The 17,071-nt window shown below is 43.3% G+C and overlaps 1 protein-coding gene across 1 annotated transcript in view; it reads right to left on the reverse strand.

Moving 5' to 3' along the window:
* The window catches only part of GRAMD2B (GRAM domain containing 2B), a 170,316-nt gene that overhangs the window by 86,385 nt on the left and 66,860 nt on the right, over positions 1–17,071 (reverse strand). The window lies entirely within an intron of this gene.

Below are 17,071 nucleotides of genomic sequence, written 5' to 3' on the forward strand. Positions count from 1 at the left end.
GACATCAGAGAGATGGCAAATAATTGTTCCACCACACCTGTGATAACCCTTTAGATAACCATCATTTATTACGCCTTAATGTAACACTAATAAGGATGCTGTCTGAGTGACACGTTGTGTTGCATTGCAATGGGCATTGTTTTGCACACTCGAATGTGGTGCGACCCAGTCTATGAGCAGTTCATATGCAACTGATTCCATTGATACAACACAGAACATTCAGGGTATTGCTAGAGTCAAATACGTTCGGAACTATAAGGGCCTTTACACACTGACTGCATTGTGCTGCGATTTCAGAATCGCATAGCATTCATGAAAATAAAGCATGTCGCGAGGCACTGTACACAGTGGTGCAATGCACTTTTTTTCTAATTTTCTACAAGGCTTTGTGATAAATAAAGAAAAAAAAATCAAAGCACAACGCAGCCAGTGTGTACAGGCCCTAAGGCTAGGTTCACAGTCGGGGTTGCGTTCCCTGTAAAAGCAGGAATACAACTGAACTGTAAAATTGCAACGCACGTTACCTGCGCATTGCATCACATACAGTGTAGCAAACAGTCAATAAAATGTATGTTTCTCTGTCACTGTTAGCATCAAGCCTTGTGGTAACACACTGCATACGGTACGTTGGGATGTCGTACGCAGTTAGGCCACACTGTGAACGTCGCCTTGAAGTTTCATTGCAGTGCGGAAGGCTGAATTATATTATATTATTTGGCCGTTATGCTGGATCGCAGCGCCCCACTGAGAACCTAATCTGAAGGATCACACTTGTGCCTGTGGGAAATGCAGGTGATACCTTGCAAGTGATTTTCCACACAACATGTGCGTTTGTTTGTGATTGAACACAGGCTTTTTTTTTATATACAGTAGCCAGGGACTTTCAATGAGGAATCGCATGCGTTGTGCAAAAAAGGTTGAGATTCTGCTTGCTTGGCAGTTGGAAACAGCCATCATTTCCATGACCCTTACATCACACTGTGGGAGGGGTTTCACCACAATAGCAGCCATAGAGACCCCCCCCCCCCCCCCCGATGATCTATTCAGTAAAGGTAAGGGCTGGTTCACACTTGGCGATTTTCCTGCATTTTGCTGATCGCTGGCGCTGCTACTAATAGCTGGCACTGCTACTAATATATCTCTATGGATACATTCACACTGCAGCGTTTGTGATTTTGATCAACAGCAAATGCGCTGCATGCAGCGTTTCAGGGGCGATTGCGCTGTGGTTCTCCTATTGAACGGGAATCGCAAGCACAAAACGCGATGAATCGTGAGATTTTGACCACTAATCGCAATTGCGGAGCCAAACGCGATTGCAGGCAAGCGGCGCTCCAAGTGCCGAGTGTGAACTAGCCCTAAGGGCTCATTCACACTAGTAAATGCGTTTGAAATGCATGTAAAAATGCATGCATTTGTCAGTGTGTTTTTGTGACATTTCCACACGTTTCATTGTATTGTCAAACCACTGTGGTTTCTTGTTGTTCAGGGGCAAACCCAGGATTTTCAAGGGGAGGGGGGGGGGGATTCCTGAAAGGTCTCATTCAGCCACGCACAATACAGTATAATAAAATGGTAGGACATCATGCTGGGTACACACAATGCAATTTCCCGTCCGACTGACAGGATCTTGCAATTATTTCCTAAATTTCTGATTTGCTTCCGATAGACAACGGGATCGATCAGGAGCAGTTTGGATACAGATAATAATGAGGACCTTGTTAACCTCCCTGGCGGTAAGCCCAACCTACATTCGGGCTAACTGCCGGAGAGGATTGCATGGCCCCCCGGAGGTTTTTCTTTTTAAGGCTGCCAAGTTCTTCAGTGTTGTGGTTCTGTGATGCATCTCCCCCCTCCTGGCCTCTCTATGCACACTGCCTGTGTATTATTTAGATTAGGGCAGCTTCTCTCTTCTCTCTTATCTTTTACAAGCTGGATAAATCGTCCTCTGAGCTGGCTGGGCTTTCACATACTGAGGAATTACAGACACAGGCAAAGCTGTTTGCAGGAAGAAACAAGCAGCCTGAAACTTCAGTGCATGAGAACTGCAGGGGGAAAGAAACACACAAATGATCTCTTGAGATTCAAAAGGAAGGCTGTATACAGCCTGCTTGTGTATGGATGTATTTTCTATGTGTGGACATACTGTACATCAACCTACTTCCTGTTTTGGTGGCCATTTTGTTTGTTTATAAACAAACTTTTTAAAACTGTTTTTAACCACTTTTAATGCGGCAAGGAGCGGCGAAATTGTGTCAGAGGGTAATAGGAGATGTCCCCTAACGCACTGGTATGTTTACTTTTGTGCGATTTTTAACAATACACATTCTCTTTAAGCAATTTATACAATTTTTATTTGAAAAAATCCTCCCGCGGGCGCAGCATCAGAAACTGCGTACCGCCGGGGAGGTTAATAAAGGGGAATGTAAAGCAGTCACACAGCAGGGCACAGGGCTGTGCTCATATCTGACTCTGTTATGTCCCTCAGAGCTGCTCTATGCTCTGTACACACACTGCTGCTTCATCCAAAGTCAACTGTAGCAGGTAAAGAAAGGGGGCAATGCTGTGAGCTGCAGGATGCCTGCAGATATTCTGGTGTCTCAACGTGTGCTCATCCCCAGACACTGCACCGGCCCTGGTCTGAGGGGGATTCTGGGCAGCTGTAATTCCCCCCCCCCCCCCCCCCCTGGGTTTGCTTATGTTGTTCCAGAGGAAGTGACAAAGAGGGAAAGAAAACTAGCTGATTCAACTGGGCTTTATCTGCATGATCCATGAGCATAGCATGCATTTCTATGCACTGCCCAGAGACTATTATTAGTGTGTGTTGCACATGCATAGTGCGATTTAATCACTCCCCTCATGTTGAAATGCACTGCTCAGCAACGCACTGCTGTACTGTGAATGTTAAAATGAAAGTCTGTGGACTTTCATGTTACCATGTTTATCGCCCACTATGTGCAGTGCATCAAAACTGACTGCAGTGCATACAGTGTGACTGAGCCCTAAAGATTTCTCGAGAGAATCGGCTACTAAATGGGATGACGTTCAATCCTGGGTTACAGCTTCTCCGTAATTAATGTCATTCACAGCCTGTTGGCCTAAAATGAAATACAGTTTTCAGGTGCTTATCATCCATGTTGTACTACACCCTGCGGTGTTCTGGTGCCTGAGAGAATGCATATCGTGTCCATAGTCATTAAGATATCCATCGTACAATTGAGAATTCTAGGCTCTTTAGTAGCTTTGATTTTGTTTATCAGACTTGGTTTTGTCTGCTACCATTTAGCAGATATATCCCAAAAGCTGAAAGATTCTAGTATAATCAGATAAAGCATTTCCCCCAAATTGTCTTTACAGAAGTAGATTTATAGCCAATCTGAATAATTCAAGGGAACGTCTCCAGATTTTTTGCACATGTGACCTCAAGGATCCAGAAGAGAGGTAGGGGGGCTTGGGTAGAAGACTGAAAGGAAACATTTGAAAATGACCATTGAAAATGCCCTGCATGTCAGTGCAGTGGACAATATGATATGGGACAGATATGCGTAAAGTGCTTATGTATCCTATGGGCCCTTTCACACATCTATTGCACTGTGTTCAGTTGCAGTCTACTGCAGAAATGTTCCACGGCACACATTTCCAGGCAGCGGTATTTAATTTGATGAATGGCATGCCACCACTCTAAACCTGCAGCAGACGCTGCCATGGAGCATGCAATGGAAGATATGAGTGTGGCATTAAATGCAATACAACAAAATGCTCTTAGGCCTAGTGCACACCAGAGCGGTTCGGCTGCGGTTTGCGATCCGCTTGCGGGTGCGGATCCGCTAGGGTAATGTATTTCAATGGGCTGGTGCACACCAGAGCGGGAGGCGTTTTGCAGAAACGCATACTCCCGGGCTGCTGCAGGTTTTGGATTGCGGATGCGTTTCTGCCTCAATGTTAAGTATAGGAAAAACGCAAACCGCTCTGAAAAACGGCACTTCAGAGCGGTTTGCCAGGCGGTTTTTGTTACAGTAGCTGTTCAGTAATAGCTTTACTGTAACAATACATGAAATCTACTACACCAAAAACGCTTCACAAACCCGCATAATGCTAGCTGAAACGCTACAGAAAAATAAGAAAAAGCGTTTTAAAATCTGCTAGCATTTTGCGGATCTGCTAGCGGTTTTTGGTGTGCACCAGGCCTCAGTTAGTGTGAACTGGCCTTTAACCTCCAGAAACCTTAACAAAGCCATAGGCCCTATTCACACTAGAGCGTTTTGCCGGCGATTTTAGCAAAACCCTCAAACGCTAGCGCTTTTGAAAGCGCTAGTGTAATAAAACCCTATGGGCCCATTCTTACTTGGACGATTTGCGTTAATCGCCAGCAATTAACGCAAATCGCCAAACGCAAACGAATAGCCTGCACCGTTTTCAGGCGATTTCACGGTGATCGCGTTTCAGTGCTATAGAAGCGCTAAACGCGATTGCGGGAAAATTGCTGCAGTGTCCAGTGATTTTTTTTTTCCCATGTGTAATTGCACTCCCGCACTGTAATCACTCCCGCAAAACGCCGGCGGCAATTTCTGGCGTTTGCGCTTTTAAGTGTGAATGGGGCCTTAGGGTGCATACACACCTCCAATTTGAATTGCCCAGTAATTTTACCACTTCAGTGTAGTATGAGAGCTTACAAACGCAATCTGTTCATAATATTCAGAATCTGTTGGCCCCCTCATGTTATATGGAGGTGGCAAAATTGGACAGTGATTGGCAAATCAAATTGCATGTGTGTATGCACCCTAACCTATATGGGGGTCATCCAGAAAGTAACAGGGGTTCTCTTTTAATCAATTTAGGAAACATTTTATTTTAGACTCGCTGTGTCTTCTGATCATTTCTCTACATGATCTCTGCTTTTTTAAGCATATATCATATCTTTTTACAAGGTTTTCAATGCCCTTGTTGTAGTAGTATCACTCTCCTCACCTATGGGTTGGTGGAATTGGGGTGAGGGGGCTTTATGTTAAGGCTGTTAGACAAACGGTTACCAGTGTTCTGCTGTCACACGACAAGCTGTGCACAGCCACGGAGTGAAGATATTAACCTGAAAGATGCAAGTTAAATTACACAGACAGAAAACCTTGCGTGGCTGATCCAAGTTAATGGCTGTTTCTTTCTGAATGACCTTTGTATATTTAAAAACTTACAGCTCCCTTGAACATAATGTTCTTAGTAATTTAATTGTTTATGTTCATTTGATCAGGTGCAGTTTAGCGTGAAAGTCAACACTGGCAGACTCCAGATTAGAGTACGGTTTCATAAACTATATCCTTAATCATTGTATGAATTGTATATCCACATGCATTGTATAACTGGCATTATATATCTTGTTTGGTATCTACATCCAGTTGCTAGTCGCCAGGGGTGCTTTGAAATAGAATAATTATACAACTGAATATTTATTTTCTGTCAAGTTTTCTTCTATTTCAACTTCTTTGACTTACAAAATTCAGGTGGCAAAAAAAAACATTGTCAAAGGAAAACACCAGACCAGGAAACAGAGGTGAGAATCTGAAAACCATGAAAAAAACATCATAGATATCCTGTATGTAGCTAGAGGGTCAAAGACATTAAGGATGCTCTGTAACAAGCATCATAGTTACAGACTTATGTAGGTTGAAACAAATGTGTTAAGTAGAGCGTCTAGTGCAGAGGTGTAAAACTCAAATACAAAGTGGGCCAAAATTGAATACTAGGACCACGGCATGGGCCTACCTCAATGTCTAGTGCCCCTCCCTCCTCCCCTATTGAGTTCCCTTTTGTCTAATGTCTCCTCCCTCCCCTATACAGTTCCCTGGCATCTAGTGTATCTCTCCACTATACAGTTCCCTGGTGTCTCGTTGCCCCACTCTCTCTCCTATACAGTTCCCTGGTGTCCAGTGGTCCCCCTTCCACCCCTAAACAATTACCTGGTGTTTATTGACTCCCCTCCCTCCCCTATACAAGTTTCTTGCTATCTGCTTCCCTTGTGGTCTAGAATGGGCCAAACCTAATGCAAAAAGTGGGGAAACCACTTGCGTGCCAAATTTGATGGCTCTGCTAGCCAGATTTGGCCTTCGGGTCAAAGCTTGACATGTATGGTCTGGAGCCTGTCTATTAACCACTTAAGCCCAACTGGACGAACATTCTCATCCAGTTGGGCTGCGCGCACTCCCACGGGCCGCGGGCACTCCCACCGCTGGCTGTTAGCCCAGTGATCAATGAATGGGATTATAGATCCCATTCATTGATCGAAGCCCCCCGCAGAAAAGCTGGCAGCCTCTTATCAGAGGCTGCGGTTTTTCTGTGTTACAAAAGAAACAAACCTGGGTATTCATAAAATACAGACATTGGCACATTATACTCATTTGCACCTATGGTAGTGCCGACCATGAAGAGTAGGATACAGGAAGTGAGAAGAGAGGTGATGGTCTGTTAGTTGGTAGGCCCTGTTAGCAGGGTATTACAGTAATCAAGGCAAGATATTATTAGGACATCCACTAGTATTATAGCAGTGTTCTTTATGTGAATGGGTCAGATTTGATTTTTTTTTTAGTCGGAGATGACAGGAGATAGAGTGAATGTGTGTGATAACTCAGATAGGTATCAAATATTATCCCTATGCAATGTGCTTGGGGAACTGAGGATGTAATTATGTTATTGACATTTGTGTCAAACACAGGATGTTAACAATATGTCTGCTTCCATGAAAGCAGGAAGTAGACACCCTTCAAATTTATTGCAGGATTTGTATCAGCTGTAGCAATTTTTTTCTTTATGCTGTTGCTTATCTTTTACAGCCGAGAGGAAGTTCTGAGTTCAGGTAAGCTTTACGTTTTAGGAAGGGAGAGGTCATGAAAAAAGATACAGCAGCCAGGCTGTCAGGAATGCTAGATACTGGACCTACTCACGTTGCTCTGCCTAGACTTGCTAAGGGTAGTTTAACACTATGCCAGAGCCATATTATTATAAGGAATACACGGTTATCATTGCAGGGATTGTTGTGTCCACTGCTGGTTCAGAGCAGAGGTGTGAGTGTGGGACTCATTAAAAGAGTGCAAGTGCAATCTGCTGTCCAGAAGCATGCATGCATTAAGGTTCTACAACAGATAAATGTGAACTGGCCATAGAAAATCAGCATTTGGGCCCAGTCCAATTCACTTTTTCTCATGTTTTCTCTTAAGAGATAATTTTTCATCTCCTGTTTAAAATAACTTTTCAGCACCATGCAATTGAAAAATTACCAAAATTAGGTGAAAAAGTTCTGTCAAAATTATTCTGAGTATTTTCTTGCCATTGGTGGCTTAAAAGGCAACTTATTGATAAGGTGTGAACATATAGGCTTCTTGCACACCAAGACGTTGCATTAGGTGCCACGTTAAGGTCGCATAACGTGCACCTAACACAACGTATGGTGCTGCAAGAGCCGACGGTAGAGTGAGCCGCGTTAGGCGGCTCGAGTCCTATAATGTCTCCCAGAGTGGCGCTGATTGGCCAGCGGGACCACGTGATGCGGAGCGAGACACTCTGCATCACGTGGTCCCGCCGGCCAATCAGCGCCCGCCAGTGCAGTGAATATTAAGTAGCCATGTGCGCGGCTACTGTAGCTGGCTCTCCCCGCCTCCTCCGCCCCCCACTGAGCATGTGCAAACAGTCTCACGCGGCTATAGCCGCTCCAACGTCGTAGCATGCTGCACTTTGCACAGAACGTGCAGCGTTACATGTAACGCAACGTGGGCTGTGTGAACAGCCCACTTGTGTTACATTGCTGTGCGTTGGGGGAGCGTTACAGGCGCATTAACGTGCGCCTGTAACGTCTTGGTGTGTAAGCAGCCTTAACCTACATTGCTGCCCATAATTATTCATACCCCTGGCAAATTTTGACTTAAAGTTACTTTTATTTAACCAGCAAGTAATTTTTTGATGGGAAATGACATAGGTGTCTCCCAAAAGACAATAAGACGATGTACAAGAGGCATTATTGTGGACAAAAAAAAGATTTCTCAGCTTTTATTTACATTTGAGCAAAAAGTGTCCAGTCCAAAATTATTCATACTTTTCACAAACTGGGAAGCACTGTAGGAGAAAACTTTCCGCTTTCCAGTTTGTCAAAATGCTGGGCAGTGGATACAATGTGAACAGGCCTAACTGGAGTTAGGATCCTTAAAACGTTTGTTATTGTCCAACTCTCATCTTGAAGGATTTAAATAAGTGGTGATCTGAGTGTAAAACCATGATCGTTTCGATACAACATAATTCTTAAAGTGAACCGAGCACCTTTTTTTCACTCAGGACATTTCTATAGCACATGAAAAATGCATGCCGACTATCTGTTTCATTATTAAAATAAACTTTAATTTTACCTTATATTTTACATTCAAAGTAGTTAAATTACTACTGTTTGAGCAGGCCTGCCCACCGTCCCCATCCGCAGAGACTTCAGGAACCTCTAATTGTTTTATTGAGCTAATTACCAAGAGGTAAACCATGCCTTTCATCAGCAAAGGGGGTTAGTAATTAGGAGTGTGTCTTCAAAGCCATGGTGTGTGTCAATGTGTCAAGATAGCATCTCTGACTTCTGTAAATAAGGAATGTGAGAAGGGGAGGGGGGAACATGGCAGCTTCTATGTCAGGAGAGATTCCAGTGAAAGAGAATGTGCTCCGTTCCCTTTAAAGCTCAAAGAATGTCAAAGATCAGAGTAGCCTCAAAGGTATATTTGGTGGAATGTGTTGTTGCTTTTGGCATGCATGGAATGAAAATGTTACATGACTCCTGTGTGCAACACCTCTGTCCTTCCAGCCTCTGAATATGTGCAGTGTGCATTTCTTTGTTGCAGTACAGGTCCCGGATCCTTCTACCCTTTTACAAAGGGATTACAATTACAGAGGTGTTGCAAACATTCGTTTCCTATGATTGCTGGTTTAAGAGTCACCCATTTTACATATTATAGCAAAATATTTAGGATAAAGCAACAAGGCTGGTTAGTGAAGTAACTGGGTTATAATTAGAGGGGACTAAAGGAAGTTGGAAAAGCTATAAAGGTGCAGAGAAAAGCAAAGCACAACATATGCAATGTATTTTCCCAGATGGATTTATATTAGAGTATGACAGTCTTAATGATTGGGGGGGGGGGGAGAGGGACTCAGGCTTAAATGCTTGCATGATTCAACCCCCCTGGTAGTGCAGTCAGGGCATGTTCCTGAAGATTGCCAAGCAAATCTTCAGCAAATTTAGGCAGCTTGTAAATGATCAACTTGGCAGTATTTGATTGGTCCATTTTCAAATTGCATAAATCTGCATAAAAAAATGTGCAAAATCCTGCATCAACTCCTAATTATTTACATCTCATTGACCATCTCTAGCTATTTGGTAGCTTTACCCAAACTTTGCCTAAAATGTGATATAAAAAAATGTAACCTCTATGGTCACTTGTATAATACGTATATGTTTTGTCATTTGTGTTGCTCAAATAGGCTTCAGTTCAGACTAAGGCCCCATTCACACTTAAAAGCGCAAAATGTTTTGCAGGAGTAATTTTTTTCCGCGATTAATGCAGAAAAATCACTGGACGCACTGCATCGATTACGCGATCATGTTTAGCGCTTCTATAGCACTGAAACGCGATTGCTGGGAAATCGCCTGAAAATGGTACAGGCTACACGTTTGCATTTGGTGATTTGCGTTAATCGCCGGCGATTAACGCAATTCACCCAAGTAAGAACGGGCCCATAGGGTATTCAAGCACCTGCACTTCCAGAAGCGCTAGCGTTTGAGTGTTTTGCCGAAATCGCCGGCAAAACGCTCTAGTGTGAATATGCCCTAAAGGCTATTTTGCCAAACTGGGCCTAAAATTAAAGGGGCACTATGGCAAAAAAAAATTTAAAATATGTGCAAACATATACAGATAAGAAGTATGCATTTTCCAGAGTAAAATGAGCCATAAATTACTTTTCTCCTATGATGCTGTCACTTACAGTAGGTAGTAGAAATCTGACAGAGGCGACAGGTTTTTGACTATTCCATCTCTTCATAGGGGATTCCCAGGGATTTATTTATATTTCAAAAAGATGTATTTTGAAAAGCACTTAGTGAATGGCAGTTGCTCTGTCCAAGTGCCAAAAAACTGTGTAGCGAGCAGGGAAGCTGGCCAACATCATTGTTTGAATCCTTTTTAGGGAATATCTTTATTAAGAATAAAAGCCTTGCTGAGAATCCCCTATGAAGAGATTGACTAGTCCAAAACCTGTCACTTCTGTCAGATTTCTACTACCTACTGTAAGTGACAGCATCATAGGAGAAAAGTAATTTATGGTTACCGTATATCCTCGAGTATAAGCCGAGTTTTTGAGGCCAAAAAAGTGGCCCAAAAGTGGGGGTCTCGGCTTATACTCGAGTGCCCACCTCCCCGAGTGCACCTTCCTTCCGCAGAGTGTAAAAAAAAAAAAAGCTGAGCAGCGCTAATGGTTGATTAACTTCCCCCTCCCGCTCGCCGCAATGTGTACAGTAACCCGCATGTCCTCCTCCCCGCTATGTGTAAAGTGCTGTAATCCATGTGACAGTCTCTCCCTGGCAGACTGGAGTGTGTTGCCAACCTTGGAATTGTCCTCCGTGTCCCCCGAGTGTCACCATATGCAGCGCAGCTTTGAGTAACTTTGATCCGCGCTGTGTTCGGATGCCTCTTCCTGCCTGTCGCAGGCTCGTTGCTATGACTCAATCACGTGCACCACGTGCGGCGTCATAGCAACGAGCCTGCGACAGGCAGGAAGAGGCATCCGAACACAGCGCGGATCACTGTGAGTTACTCAAAGCTGCGCTGCATATGGTGACACTTGGGGGACACGGAGGACAATTCCAAGGTTGGCAACACACTCCAGTCTGCCAGGGAGAGACTGTCACATGGATTACAGCACTTTACACATAGCGGGGAGGAGGACATGCGGGTTACTGTATACATTGCGGCGAGCGGGAGGGGGAAGTTAATCAACCATTAGCGCTGCTCAGCTTTTTTTTTTTTTTTTTTTTTACACTCTGCGGAAGGAAGGTGCACTCGGGGAGGTGGGCACTCAAGTTACACATAGCGGGGGAGAGGGGCATGTGGGTTACTGTACTCATTGCGGCAAACGGGAAGGGGGCACAGATTACTGTACACATAGCCACGAGCAGGAGGGGAGGGGGGAGTTATGAGATCATTAGTGCTGCTCAGCTTTTTTTCCCTTTTTTTACACATTGCGGTGGGGGAGTGCAGGGGGGCACGCTGCCATTAGTGATAGCTTTTAACGCAGAACTCAGTACTTTCTCTCTGCTCTATAAGATACGCACCTTAAGATAGTAAAGAAAAACAATTCTTTGTTACAGCTGATACAAAATCCTGCAATACATCTGCAGTGCGTCTACTTCCTGCTTTCATGGAAGCAGACATATTAACATCCTGTGCTTTCAAATGAGCTTATTTACCTTGACAGGTGACACAGGAGAGTTCAAATTACAATTTGTGATTAGACAGATGAGGAGGAGGAATTATTTTTATTATTAATGCTGCTGCATTTCCTACCCTCGGCCTATACTCGGATCAATCATTTTTTCCAGGATTTTTTGGTAAAAGTTGGGGGGTCGGCCTATACTCGAGTCGGCTTATACTCGAGTATATACGGTAATTTTACTCTGGAGAAAATGTATTTCTTTTGTCTGTTTGCACATATTTTAAATTTTACAAATTCGCCATAGTGCCCCTCTAAGGGTAACGTATGTCCTTAATTTGAAAATCAGACATGGAAAATTCTAGTGCTGAGTTCAGGTCTCTGGAGAACAACAACAGCACCCAAATGCAACAAAATAGCGCGGGATGCCCTCCTAATTTCTGAGGACTATGCTACTTAAATATTTGGCTAGGAAAGATTATTTTTATGGCTTCAGGAGCACTAAAAATGCTCAGTTTACAGCTGTGCGGTCTCCTGATGCTTGATATGCTTTTATAGAATTACTATGGCTCATTTCTGGGACTCCACACTTTGGCAGTGTATACTTTCCTTTTTGTCATCAATATTTTTGTATTGAATATTTTCATTTTTACATGCCCAAAACACACACAACCTATTTAAAGCGGAATATAACCCTGCATTTCAACTTTGCTCTAAAACATTATTTACAGTATATTATATGCAACCAGCATTTTTTTTTTTTTTTTACTAGACCAGCATTGGAAGGGATACTGTAGGGGGGTCGGGGGAAAATGAGCTGAACTTACCCGGGGCTTCCCCCGCAGACATCCTGTGTTGGCGCAGCCACTCACCGATGCTCCGGCCCCGCCTCCAGTTCACTTCTGGAATTTCTGACTTTAAAGTCAGAAAACCACTGCGCTAAAAATTGTTACAAAAAAAGAAAACCACTGCGCCTGCACGCCCGTGTCCTCGCTCCCGCTGATGTCACCAGAAGTGTACTGCGCAGACAAAGACCATACTGGGCCTGCGCTGTGCGCTGTTGATGACATCAGCGGGATCGAGGACACGGCAACGCAGGCGCAGTGGTTTTCAGACTTTAAAGTCTAAAATTCCAGAAGTGAACCGGAGGCGGGGCCGGAGCATCGGTGAGTGGCTGCGCCAACACAGGATGTCTACGGGGGACCGTTAGAAGCCCCGGGTAAGTTCAAATCATTTTCCCCTGACCCCCCTACAGTATCCCTTTAAAGTTCCTGGAGATTTCTGCAGACGCATCCGAAGCTGAAATAGATACATTTTGTTTACATAAATGTATCTAAGTGTTGAATGTGACTCATCTCTCTCACTGAGAAGGAGCTTGGAGGACAGCCAAAGAGTGTGTAACATTTATCAATAGATACATTCAACTAAATAGAATGTATCTATCTGAACTTCTGCATATCTCTCCACGGAACTTTAAACCTCTGTGTTTAACCCTTCCAATGCTGGTCTAGTAAAAAAAAAAATGCTTTTTGCATATAATATGCTGTAAATAATATTTTAGAGCAAAGTTGAAATGCAGGGTTATATTCCGCTTTAAAGATCTGTCCTTTACATCAAAAGACCTTTCTTTGCAGTATGAGTCTCTTCTCAAGTGTTAAAAATTCAACAAACTATTAATCCTGCTTTTTGTCTGCTCCCCTCAAATTGTATTTCAGCTCCGTCGGTGGGCAAAAAGTTTGTTTTCTTAAGTTACATCAAGAATAGAAAACTAGAAGAACCAATGGACTTTCTCCCACTGCTCCCTGACATCAGCCAATGTTCTTGGACATTCACTTATATTCATATAAGGATTCGTCGTCGTCATACAGTAAACACTGCCAGATGGTACCTCTAAAGAAGATACAATTGCAATGGCAGGTGGGAGTGAGTCAAGGCAGCCCTCTGCTCAGCTGAGTAGTGGTTGAAACTGTAGTGGCAGATGGGAGTGAGCCTTCTGCTCAGTTGAGTGGTGGGTAACCATGCATATGGTGGCCAGTTTAGTAAACTTTTTGTTTGCATTGTTTTTAATGCAGAGCACAGATTTGGCAGATAACGATTGTTAGTTCAGGTTTCAATATGTTCCCAGATGAGGGGGTCATAGTTTTAGGACTTGAGCTTCAAGAAAAGTAAGTAGAATATGATATTGTCTTAATTTCTTTTTCTTTTCTTTTTTTTTTAATATGGCAAAGATTTTTCTTTTTTTTTGTAAACAATGTCCACTATTGGTCTCATTACCTAATAAAAGCGTTTAAAAGCAAGCCACACACCTCTTAGTATAATGGTTTGGGGAAAATGGTGACTTCTAATACAGCAAGATTAGCGCATGTTTCTACACTACACCTGCACTACAGTGCAAATTACACCAGAGAGAAAATGTGTGCATCAACCAAGTGAACCTAACAAATCTGGCTTTGCAAATTTGGCCTATTGGCTAATCATGAGACATTGCTCATGCAAATAGGCACTACAGCCCTCGCCTGCTTGCGTATCTGACACAGAGACTACATTGTAATCTGTAAACATTACACTAATTTCCCCTAAAAAACCTAGTTATCTAGTTCTAGTACATATCATTAGTAACAGTCAATTACAGTGACTAGTAGCTAGCTAAGCACAATGCTTTGGCTTTTGTTATTTATACTTTTAGTATGGTGAGTATTTAGTCTTCCAGTAGGATCCCTGACACCTCCTAGGTGGTGAAAACTGAAGTGCACCTGAAGTGAGAGAGATATGGAGGCTGCCATATTTATTTCTTTTTAAGCAATGCAAATTGCCTGGCTGCTCTGCTGATTAATTCCAGAGCTGAAACTCCGCATCCCCGCGGCACAAGGTTTTAACCCCCAAAATCCCGGGGCAAAAATCCACGACTTTCCAGGTTGTGGATTTTGCTGCCCAGGGGAGGCAGAGCTTTGTGCTGTAGCTCTGCCTCCAGTTGCGTCAATCTCCACTGATCTCCGCCTCTCCTCTGTGAAAGAAGGCTGAGGGGCGGTAGGAGGCGGAGATTGATGCGAGTAGAGGTAGAGCTACTGCCCAAAGCTCTGCCTCTACCCGGAAGGAGCCCCAAATCTTGCCCCGGGGATTTTGGGGTGATTAAGACCTCGTTGTGCCATGGGATGTGGCATTTCAGCTATGGCATTATTGCTGAAGAGGACTGCAAGATAAAAAGAGCTATTTTTTTACGATTCAGAGTCTCTTTAACATTTACATGAAATTTGAATGCCAGGAGAAATTATTTACATCTCATGGATCTTCCCCAATGATCACCTATTTCCTGAAGAAAAAAAAGATAAGATTCCATTGTGATGAGCTATTCTAATTTTACTAATTGTATGTACATTTTGCAAGCAATATTTTCACTGTTGTAAAGGGCTTCCATCTTTTATAGCTGCTATTATTCAAACGAATGATCATAAAGAGTATAATTAATATTTTTTGGTAAATCCTTACTTTTTTTGTTCTATGCATTTTTGACATTCAGGGATGGAACCCACTAGGAATCGCTGCAGCACTTTAAAATTCATGCACAGCGATTCCTAGTGCGATTGCGATCATGAATCCCTGACGCTTAGAAGTGCTATACAGTAACATGTAGAGCACTTCTGATTAGCGATTCACATGTTTTTTTTTTCACATAAAACTTTATCATACTTGCCAGGTATCCAACTTCTGTTTGTAGCCCCGCCCCTAAAGATAGAGGTCATAGGTGCTTCTCTAGGACCAGTCAGAGAATTGCTGGTGACCTCTTCCTTTAGGGGACAGGGCTATAGATGGAAGCATGAAATCTGGACACCTGGTGAGTATAACGTTTTTTTTTTGTTTTTTTTTCAATCCTAATTGCTCAGCCCTCCAAAGCGCTGTAAAATCATTTTTCAACAGCAATATACTGTTTACTTAGCATTACGCGCAAACACGCTCAAAATGCTACATGTCCTGCGATTGTGATTAGCCATAATAATGTGATTACCCACTTTCAATGGCAATTGTTGGCGATCCCAAAACGCTGCCAAAAACGCCCTAGTGAGTCCCAGCCCTCAGAGACAGTTATTTATGGGTTTATTAATAATATGAAAACAATTTGTTTCCGTGCCTAGCTGAGAATTTGAAGCTTGTGAACAGCCTGAATCCATTAAAAAGAAAATCAGCCTGTGTACATTACAGAAAACAAAAACCAGTTGTAACCGGTTTTGTTTCTAGTTTTGCATACCAAGTCTTCACTCAGACAGCAAAAAAAATAAAAATAAATTTAAGTCTTTCTGCAAATTTATAGTGCATGAATATACAGTATGTGAGTATGGAAAAGCACATGATCAGCTCGTTCTATAGAGTTTACATCTTCATGAAATATGCTACTCATTTTTATTTTTAAAAGGTTTGATTTTGCACATCCATTCACTTAAACAGTAATATTTAATAACTGTTTTTGTTTTTTTTTAAATCAATTTTTATCAACATCCATGCTGGGTTAAGGTGAGTTTTTAAAGAAAATGAGCCATGTATGCACAAAAGTCAAACATAAGCATTTATTTTGTCCAGCGATGAATGCCAGGGATGCTTCCATACAACCATGGTATCAATTCTGTGCAGGGAGGAATGCACATGGTAGCAACGGAGCAGGTACTTTGCCATTGTATCCTGTAACATTGGGCCCAGTGAATAGGCTTATTTGCACCAAAGCAGATAAAAAGGTTGCCCATGTGAAAAGCCACCATTCGCAGCTATAAATGGTCATTTTGGTGCCTGGAGGTGCCCAAGGTTTATAGCTGCCACCATAGGCGTAACAATCACCCCAGTGACCTCTGCCTTTGCAGGGGGACCCAGTGGCTTTGGGGGCCCCTCAAAATCCCTCTTCCCAACCACAAGTGCAGCCAATTAGCAAAAAACCTCCTTGTTTGCTCATAAAAACCATCCCTGCCACCTCCTCCCGCCATGCAAAGTAGCTGGAGCCTCTGTAATTTTTTCTTGCTTCCAGACACACAGCGCTCACCACAGCAGAACACTCCCTGCTGCCAATCGCCGGCTCCCAGTCATGTGACCCTTGTGCAGTTCAGGGACCAAGGGGGCCCCATGCTATCATTTTAGCAGTGGGGCCCTGCTAAGCCTACTCATGCCACTGGTCGCCACTTATAATTTATTACCACAACACAGCTAGTGTGCCGTGGCTCTTGGAGGTTAAGGTTAGGCAACGGGGGGGGGGGGGGGGGGTGAGAGAGGGGTTAGGGTAAGGCACCACCATGGGAGGATAAGGTTAGGCATTACCTCACGGGGGAGGGGGGGGGGTACACACCACTGGAAGGGGCTCATTCACACTGTGCTGCTCTGTCAGTTTTGAACCAAAGCACATTGGGCTCTATTCATAACACATTTGCGGGGAAAAAAATCTTGGAGGGAAAACACTGCACCGGTATTTTAGACTTTTGTGTGCTACTTCATAAAAATGTTTACACTTGCGATAATAGGTTGGGGAATTCCCACACTAAACTGGCGGTGCTGCTGAGTTATTGCATTTGCTGGCTGAGTTGATACATTTTCTCCTGCAGAGACAGAGAAACTATAAAGGAGGCAGCCCCAGCATCCCTTTACATGTGCATTTTTC

This window comes from Hyperolius riggenbachi, chromosome 1 (assembly GCF_040937935.1).
Source record: "Hyperolius riggenbachi isolate aHypRig1 chromosome 1, aHypRig1.pri, whole genome shotgun sequence".
Lineage (NCBI taxonomy): Eukaryota > Metazoa > Chordata > Amphibia > Anura > Hyperoliidae > Hyperolius > Hyperolius riggenbachi.